Source organism: Choloepus didactylus, chromosome 12 (assembly GCF_015220235.1).
Source record: "Choloepus didactylus isolate mChoDid1 chromosome 12, mChoDid1.pri, whole genome shotgun sequence".
In the NCBI taxonomy this organism is placed as follows: domain Eukaryota; kingdom Metazoa; phylum Chordata; class Mammalia; order Pilosa; family Megalonychidae; genus Choloepus; species Choloepus didactylus.
Genome location: NC_051318.1, coordinates 67935592 through 67944616, shown reverse-complemented (window position 1 = coordinate 67944616; position 9025 = coordinate 67935592). Strand labels below are relative to the sequence as shown.

At 33.0% G+C, this 9025-nt stretch overlaps 1 long non-coding RNA gene across 1 annotated transcript in view; it reads left to right on the top strand.

The window, feature by feature from the left end:
- The first annotated feature begins 965 nt into the window (after window positions 1-965).
- LOC119507456 overlaps window positions 966-9025 on the top strand; it is a 70095-nt gene continuing 62035 nt past the window's right edge. The window contains exon 1 of the long non-coding RNA XR_005211240.1: window positions 966-1047. This is a non-coding gene — a long non-coding RNA (uncharacterized LOC119507456). The remainder of the gene's footprint in view (window positions 1048-9025) is intronic.

Here is a 9025-nt window from a genome sequence, read left to right as displayed (position 1 = left end):
GTATTTAAGTTAATTAATAATTTAAAATTGCCATATGGAAAATTAAGAAATGACACTCTGTATAGAATGCTCAATCCACTGAAGAACATTGATAAAGGAAGGGATATGATATGGGAATGCTCAGGTGTGACTATAGTTCTTTAATTTTCTTTTGGTATGGTAGGAGCATACTGGAAAGAATGAAGTTACTTTTTCTAATTGCATTGCTTTGTTTTGTTTGGAAATGTTTTTTTATTTGATAAATAAAGTTAAAAAAATAAAAAATAAAGGAAGGGATACCAATATATTGGAGATGCTGTTGAAGGGAAGGTTTTACAATGTCAATGTCCAGTAATAAATGCATTTCCCATGATATATTTTAGAATTGCTTTGAAGTAATAGTTCAATTTTTAGACCATGGTTCTTGTAATGACCTCTTGATCCAAACATTAAAATTAACAAGCAGGATTTTAATACCACAGTACAATATCATAATGTAATAATATATTCATCCATTGTTTATTGAAATGTATTACTAATTTCACACATAGCAACAACTATGTGAATTTACTGTAATATTGTACCTAGAGTACTGTGTGACTGCTATAATTAGAAGATTTTTATGGAATATACAAAAGCAACAGAAGAAAAAGGAAAAGTAAAGGACAATAGTTTGAATCTTCTTTCCATGTAAAATGAACCAACATCCTCATGCAACATTACACCAAAAACTGACAGCCTAAACCCAGAAGGATCAGAAAGGCGAAAAGGCCAGTTCATGAATTAACTACAAAGTTTAAATATCCCCTTACTACGTAGCCAATTCCGAAAGTGAGAAAATTAGCTCAGAATGGCTAAGGACATAGTCCATTTGTTTTGTTTGTTTGCTTTCCATTTATTTTTGTTCTTATAGAAGCTTATATGATTATTATTTTCTAGGAAACATCAAGTTCACTAGTAGAAAAAAAAAAAAAACACTGAAAGAACATCAAGACATCAATTTGGGAAGTCATACTGAAAAGAAGTAGAAACTTATCCACCTGAGCAGAACCCTGAAATTTGACAAAGGTATGATTAGATAAAAAAAAGGCCTTTTGTTTTTTCATTTGTTCTTAAGAAATTAACCTTCCCAATTATTGGTACAAGCTGAAAGAATGCATGATTGACTAAAACTCATTAATTGTGGTGGTTTGCAGTTGAGTACCCCAGAAAAGCACGTTCTTAAACTTAATCCATTCCTGTGGGTGTGAAACCATCATAAGTAGAACTTTTTGATAAGGTTACTTCAGTTAGGATGTGGCCCAACTCAATCAGGATTGGTCTTAATCCTATTACTGGAATCCTTTATAAGCAGAATGAAATTCAGACATAAAAGTCACAGGAACAAACAGCTGAAGGTCAGAGGAACCCAGAAGAGAAAGGAGAGGCCCAGAGAGGCCGCCACGTGCATTGCCATGTGACAGAGGAGCCCAGGACCAAGGATCACCAGCAGCCAGCCTCAGAATGCCAATTTCCAGGAAGAAACCACTGTCTTAATGATGCCTTGATTTAGACTTCTAGCCTCAAAACTGTGAGTGAATAAATTACCCTTATTTTAGCCAACCCATTGTATGGTCTTTGCTTGAGCAGCCAAGGAAATTAAAACAGTAACAATTTATATGAATTATCTAAATGATCAATATATTCACCAGGTGCCCTGTCATTCTTTCAGTTCAATTTATTTGTTTTCTGGTGAATGAATGAAAAATAAATAGTTCTAATTTTAAACAGATTGGTTTGACTTATTTAAAAGTGTTATCACTATCTTTGATGAGAACAAAGATTGTATTTCATAATTCCTTGACTTCTCATGTTCCTTATCTCTGAAACATCTGAAACAGTGCCTCCAGTTTGGCTAGATCCTAGAATGCCTTCAAGCTTCTCAAGTACCATCTCTTCTAGAAAGCCATCCATGACTTCACAGCCTGATGTGAAGTCCCTTTTCTATGTTCTAATAGCATTTACCACAGCATAATGCACTACCAACATATTTACATGTTTTCTCCCTAATAAATGTTACACTACTTGCATCATAAATCTAAAGTTGGAAGGAAGAGTAAATATGTAAGATGATAAAAATACAAAAAAAAAAAGATGAGTGCAACATAATAGGAATGATGGAAAAAACCTAAAAATGCATAAAGAGGGATAAATGTGTACTCTTCAAAAAAGGAAAAAGGAAAGGGATTATAGATGAACAGGTTGAGAGAAATCTAACCAGATATCTCTGATGCAGAGAAACAAGTTGCTAGAGCAGTCTGAATCTGTTTTTATTCATGGTCACGTCTACAATCATGGGTTTTAGTAGCTGTACTGGAATCTGCTCTAGAAAAACAAATGTAGGAGTATTTAATTGTGGACTATTCTTTTAAAAGGCATATCAAGAATTCAATAGCCAGAGAGCTCTACAAAGGTAGGGAGAACACTGGCTACCACTTTATGGAAAAAGTAATGGAAGGAACTGGAGATACTTAAACTGGAGAAGAGAAAAAATATTATCATAGTTTTAAACAGATGAAAAATATAATAGATATAATTTTTGCAGCTTCGGAGGACAAAAACAAACAGCTTGTAAAAGTTTTTGAAATATAATAAAATTCAGAAAAGTTAAAAACTAAGTCTTGTTGGTTTATAGGAAACTAATATTTTTCACTTTTCTGCACAGTCAGGGCTTTCTGAGCAAAGCACAATGACATCTAGGTTAAAGGATGATTGAATGGCAAGCATGCCTTAGAGTTTAGAGATTGTGTTTTGCTCTGAAGGAATTGCAAATATCCTTTCCCTGGAGCCATTTGTTTACATTCCAGAGTGGTGAAGGGAAGCTAGAAACTTACTCTTCCCTCTCCCCAGAGAGGATTTGTTTACATTCCAAAGGAAAAAATTCTCTTTTACTCTCTGGAGGGACAGAAGAATAGATGTGCTTGCTGCCCTATATAAGCTCTGAGTTTCATAATTTCGGGGGTTCCTCTCCCATGGTGCACCTCTGCAGATGGCGGTGATTTCAGGACCATGGGGAATTGAGGGAATTGGTGCTACTGTGATTGCTTTAGGAATAAATAAAAAGTCCTGCAAGCTAATTTGTTAGCTTGCAAGACCCTTCAAAATTACAGAATTAAATGATCTATTTTTTACACGTTGCTTAAATAGACATTTTTATTAAACAGACACCTTTATTAAATGAGTATTTACTATGTGTTATCCACTGGGATATATAATAGGAAATTAAAGATGAAGATATAGTTTATATCCTCAAGTTGTCTAAACTCTAGCAGAGGAAACAGAAAGCTATATATATCACATTACACTATTTATCTCAGCTGGATATACCAAGTGCTCTAAGAACATAAAATCATCAATAAAAAGAACACATTTTTGAAAAGTCATTGGGAAAATGACTTTGGGAAAATGAATTTGTTGGACTTCTGAGAACATAAAAAGGGAGGAATTCTCTATAAGTTAAGGAGGAATAGATACCCCTTAAATTTCCATGTTCTGAGAATCTATGTTTAAATGACATTGCAAAAGCTAAGAGACGTAGCATGCTTGTTAATGGGTCTAATCAAAGCTAACTCATGCAGCAAACACTCAATGAGTGCAGTTATGTGTTTGATAATATAGCAATATGATCGTACATGCTTTACCCTCTGCCAAAATTACATTGGCTCCTGTTATTATTGGCCCTTCAAAGCAGCTTGGATTGTGTTAACCCTACTATAAAATTCATTATTCTGTAGTACAAAGGCTTATTTAGACCTCTAAACTTGTTGAGGGCATGGACGATACCATTCTATCATAGCTTACCTAATGCTAAGTAAAGAAACAGTGGGCTGTGCAGCTACCACTAATTGTCCCCAACATTCATTCTCCTTTTTTCACATATAGTAATAAATTTAAAGATATTTTAACTGGACAAATGGCTTCCCAGCTGGATACTATATTTTCTAGCTTCTTTTTCAGTTAAGTGAATCTATGCAATTGAGATTTTATCTTGGGTTGTGACTAAATATCATGGCTGAAATTTCTGGATATTACATTTAAAATGATTAAGAATGCATTTCCCTCTCTTTCTCTTTGTTGCCTGCGTGCTGAATGCAGATGCAGCCAAACACTCCCCTTATATTTGTAGGGATAAGGCAAGAGTGCACATGGAGATCCAAAATGAATGTTGGTTTTTAAATCAATATCCATCAGTGTTAACAAGTAATTACCAACAATACTATTCTGAAAATGTTACTGTATTATTCTTAAATCACCATAGTGTAATTTTAGTCCAGTTATTATGTTTTGTTATCTTTATTTTAAATCAAAGGGGTTTCATAAATACATGATCTATACAAATTGTTTTCTTGTGGTTGTATATTTGTTTTGGTAGTTTTCAAAGTGTTTTATTCACATAGAGTATTTGGGGAAAAGAAAACTAACAAAAAGGTAAGCCTTAAAATTTTAAACAGTAGTTCTGAAATATCTATCATCTGAACAAAATATATTATTTTCTAATATTTGAGAATTAGAATAGCCTCAGTAGATAGGTGTACTTAGATTTCTCCCTTTGCATTTGATATGAGTTTGACTGATTAATATATTAAATTGTATCTTAATGCCTTCCAAGATGCTTGCTTTACACAAAACCTCTATTTTAATACTAAATAGTTTTAAAGGCTTTCTAAATTTTTCAAATAATGATGTAAAATTCTGCTTGATACTTATATAAATGGTCTAGATAATTTGACTTTTAGAAAGGTGGCTGAATAGAACAATTTGACTAATATTAAATATGTATGAATTTCCTACTGTCCCTTGGGCTGTTGCAAACAACTCAGGTACACAATGTTTAAATTTAAGAAACACACCGAGTGGTAGGTTGTTTTCAATTGTTTGGGTTTTAGTTCTTTCATATTTCAGTTGTTTGGGTTTTAGTTCCTTCATATAAGCTATAAATAATTACCACAAATTTACAGATCTTATTTGTATGTTTTCAAAAAAAGTTTTTGGGATGCCACTACAGAAACCAATGTGCATAATATAATTAACCTTAATAATTTTAAATTACTCTTTTGATAAACATGATGATGATTTTTTTTAAATCGAATAAAATGTGACCCCAATAACTTAGTATTTGTTGTAGTCTTAGAGAAGAAAGACTTATACGTATATCCCTTGAGATATTTAAATGACATTGTTAAAGATAATGAATAAAATAGGGTCTGAATAGGTACTTGAAAAGCTGAACAAACTGCTCATTGGTATTTCTTAAGAGATTGTTAGTTAAAAGTATAACTAAGAAGTATAGATGTGATTGTAGTTTCATTTCTTATCACAGAATTTATAAATGCATACCTTCTTAAAATTTTCTTAAAAACTCTCTTTAGAGTGTTTTAGTTCCACAAAAAGGATGCTTTTGTTTCTTACTTAACATAAAACTGACATACATACATTTTGGTATGTATTCTTATTCCCTCTCTCTATCTCTTTTCACTGTATATGACCATGCTATCCTGAGTGTATAAAAATAAGAAAATGTAGAACAGAAATATCACAAAAGAGTAATAATCCTAGGTTCCTAAAATAGTTTTGTAAAATTTGCCAATTCTAGATGCAATTTTAATTTCATGAACTCTTGGGGAATTCCTTCTGATTTTATGGGAACTGTATATAAGCTCATTGTCCAAATCTGACTCAAAAACTACTTCTAAAATCAAATGTCTAAAAAAGAAGCTGAAAATTATTCATACACCATGAAGAAAAAAATTAAAATTAGATCTAAGGTGACTCCAATGTGAGCCAAATGGCATAATGAACCTATAAAATGCTTAGTGAAATGCACTCAGGCTTGTAGATGTGTTTACCAAAACGGAGTGTTCTGCTTTCATATTTATTATGATCTTTCACTGATTTAAAACTCCTATATACTGAAACTCAGTAAGCATCTTTAATTTACATAAGCCACAGCATAATAAAATAATGCAAGAATGGATTCGAAATCAGTCGTTTATTGCTCCACTCTCAGCAATTAGAAAAGAAAAAGAAGTTACTGAGCTTAAGGAATATTTAATAAAGAATATCATCAATATATATTTCCTTAAGAGTTAATAATACTGCAATGGGATTCATAAATGCCATCTACCTTCATTTCATTGCTTGAAATCAATGAACTGAATCTTCTGAGTAAAATTTCAATAACATATTTAAGAGCCAAATGAGCACAATTTTTTACTCCTATTAAGTTGAAAAGGAAAAAGAGGAGTCTAGTTTACTTGTAGGGAGTTGGTTCTAAGTGAGTTTTTACTTTTCAGACTGTTGGGCTAATGATTAACGTCACATACAGTACATCTTCTTCTAGAAACTTTGGTGTCTATTAAATGTAATTACCTTTCCCCATGGCTTTAAATTGACGGCAGATTCAAAATGAAGGTGGCTTCTATTAAATTTAATTACTTCCCCCTGAAGCTTACTTGGCAAAACTATGACTAGTAATGAAAGTGGATTCCATAAAAAAAGCTGCATGGTCAAGGTGTGACTATTAAATTAGCAATGTTATTAATGTAAAGATATATATGTAAAACAACATATTGAAAATGGAATATTATATAATTTATGTGTGTTTTTGTGATCATATGAGTGATAAATTAAGTGCTCAATTTTTTAATGAATGGTTTCAACTGTTCAACCAGTAGATTATAGTAAATTGATTGACTATATCAATATTAAGAAAAGATGGAATTTTCAAAAAAATTCATCTTATGTTTTTATGTACACAAAATGGTGACCCTTCTATCATTTTAATTCAGTTGACATTTTAAATCAGCTTGATATAATAAAAGATGAAAAGGTAAAGAATTAGAAGAATGAATCCTGTTTTTACTAACTATGCAATTAGTTCTTTCGTCCTTAGCAGGTTATCTAACCTGACAGACATGGCTATTAATACATCTCATCTACCTAAGATAAATATTAAGAAAATTAGAGGAAAAAAATTGTTATCTATTATTGCTTTGCAAATCTCTTTGCTTTAAAAACAAACATAAAATAACATCTATGTCACATTTTAGTGGTTATTTTTCCATGATCCAAATCTATTTCTCAAAATCTCATACATACATTCATCATTCAACATACAATTTATAGTGTGATCACTGTGTGTGAACCATGTGTTAGACATATAAAGATAGAAGATTTGTAGGATCCTACTGTCAAGTGGGAATTAGAGGTAAATAAACCCAAAAGACAATAAATGTTTTAACCCTCTGGGATAGAGCTTGCTACAGAGCAACTGTCCTTACCCATGGGAGACATTTACATCCCTTACCCCATCATTTGGTACAAATGTCCTACATCTAGACTTAGCATCTGCCCGCTCATTCAGCAACACCAGAGGCTACACAGGCTTGCTAAGGCATGAGTTGGACACTAGTTCCCAGGCGCCTCAGCTGCAGAGGGTGCATGTCAAGTTCTCTGAGTGGTCTCCTGAAAGAAAACTTTTCAGTATTCCTGTGATGGGACAATAGCATTTTCCCTGCTACTCCTTAGGAGTGGAGGATGCTTTCAGCTTTAGAGAATGGCAACAATTCTCTCAAGAAAATTCTGTTACCTAAATTATCTTCCCTTAATCATAGTCTGGTGTATGCTATGCTATGCTGTGATAGTTTTGGTTGTGATATTTTATGTTGTTTTTAATTTTCCCTTTGTATATTTTGCATTTTTGCATACCCATTTCTGTCTCATGCTTATTTTTGCACCAGTTTTCTAATATATTTCAAAAAATGTTCCATCTTAATATTCTTTAACAATTTGATAGTAGTGGGCACTGAAAACTGTGGGGGCATAAACATGGCTAGTTAACCTAGGCTAGTCAGATAGTCACAGAAGCCTCTTAGAAGAAGTAACATCTGAGGGGAAAAGAAAAAGAATGCCGAAGTGTTTGCCAAGTGAAAAGCATACAGCACATCAGACAAAGGAAAGAGCATGTGTAAAGACCCAGATGCATGAGGGAACATCATCCATTTGTTGAAATTTGCAAGAACATAGGATAATCTGTATATATAGGATGATATATAGTGACAGATACGCAAATAGGCCAGTTTCACAATTGAGCGTTAGCATGACCGAACAATTTTTCTGCCTAACATCCTCAGATTTGCACCAGTAAATTTTCCTATATATAAACAAAATTTTCAATATTAAATGAGTTATTTTGTGGACACAGCTTTCATACTTTTATGTGGAGTGTTATATCCAGTGGTCTTGCGCTTACGGTAAATAATAAAGTTAATAATGCTGGATACTTTACATTATTATGTATTCCACGTGTATGGGGAATATGCCTTATTTGCTGTTATACCCTTAATTTATGACAAAGTATTTTAAATCTAATATCATAATAGTTGCTCTATAAATGTTTATTAATAAATTTCTGGATAATGCTGGTGAAATATGCTAAGCAATTTAAATATAAATTTGAAATTTATGCTGAACACTGAAAAATTCCACTGCTTAAGTTTTCTATTGCTCTATAATAAATTATCACAGATTTATTGGCTTATAGAAACACAAATTTATTATTTTGTAGTTCTGTAGGTCAGAAGTCCATCATGAGTATCAGCGGATTAAAATCAAGGTGTTGCCTTGGCAAGTGATCTCACTGCCCTCCCCCCTACATGGGACCTGACTCCCAGGGGTGTAAATCTCCCTGGCAACACAGGATATGACTCCCAGGGTGAATCTGGACCCAGCATCGTGGGATTGAGAACATCTTCTTGACCAGAAGGGGTATGTGAAATGAAACGAAATAAAGCTTCAGTAGCTGAGAGATATCAAATGGAGTCGAGAGGTCACTCTGGTGGGCACTCTTACTCTCTATATAGATAACACTTTTTAGGTTTTAATATATTGGAATAGCTAGAAGTAAATACCTGAAACTACCAAACTCCAACCCAGTAGACTTGACTCTTGAAGACAATTGTATAACAATGTAGCTTACAAGGGGTGACAGTGTGATTGTGAAAACCCT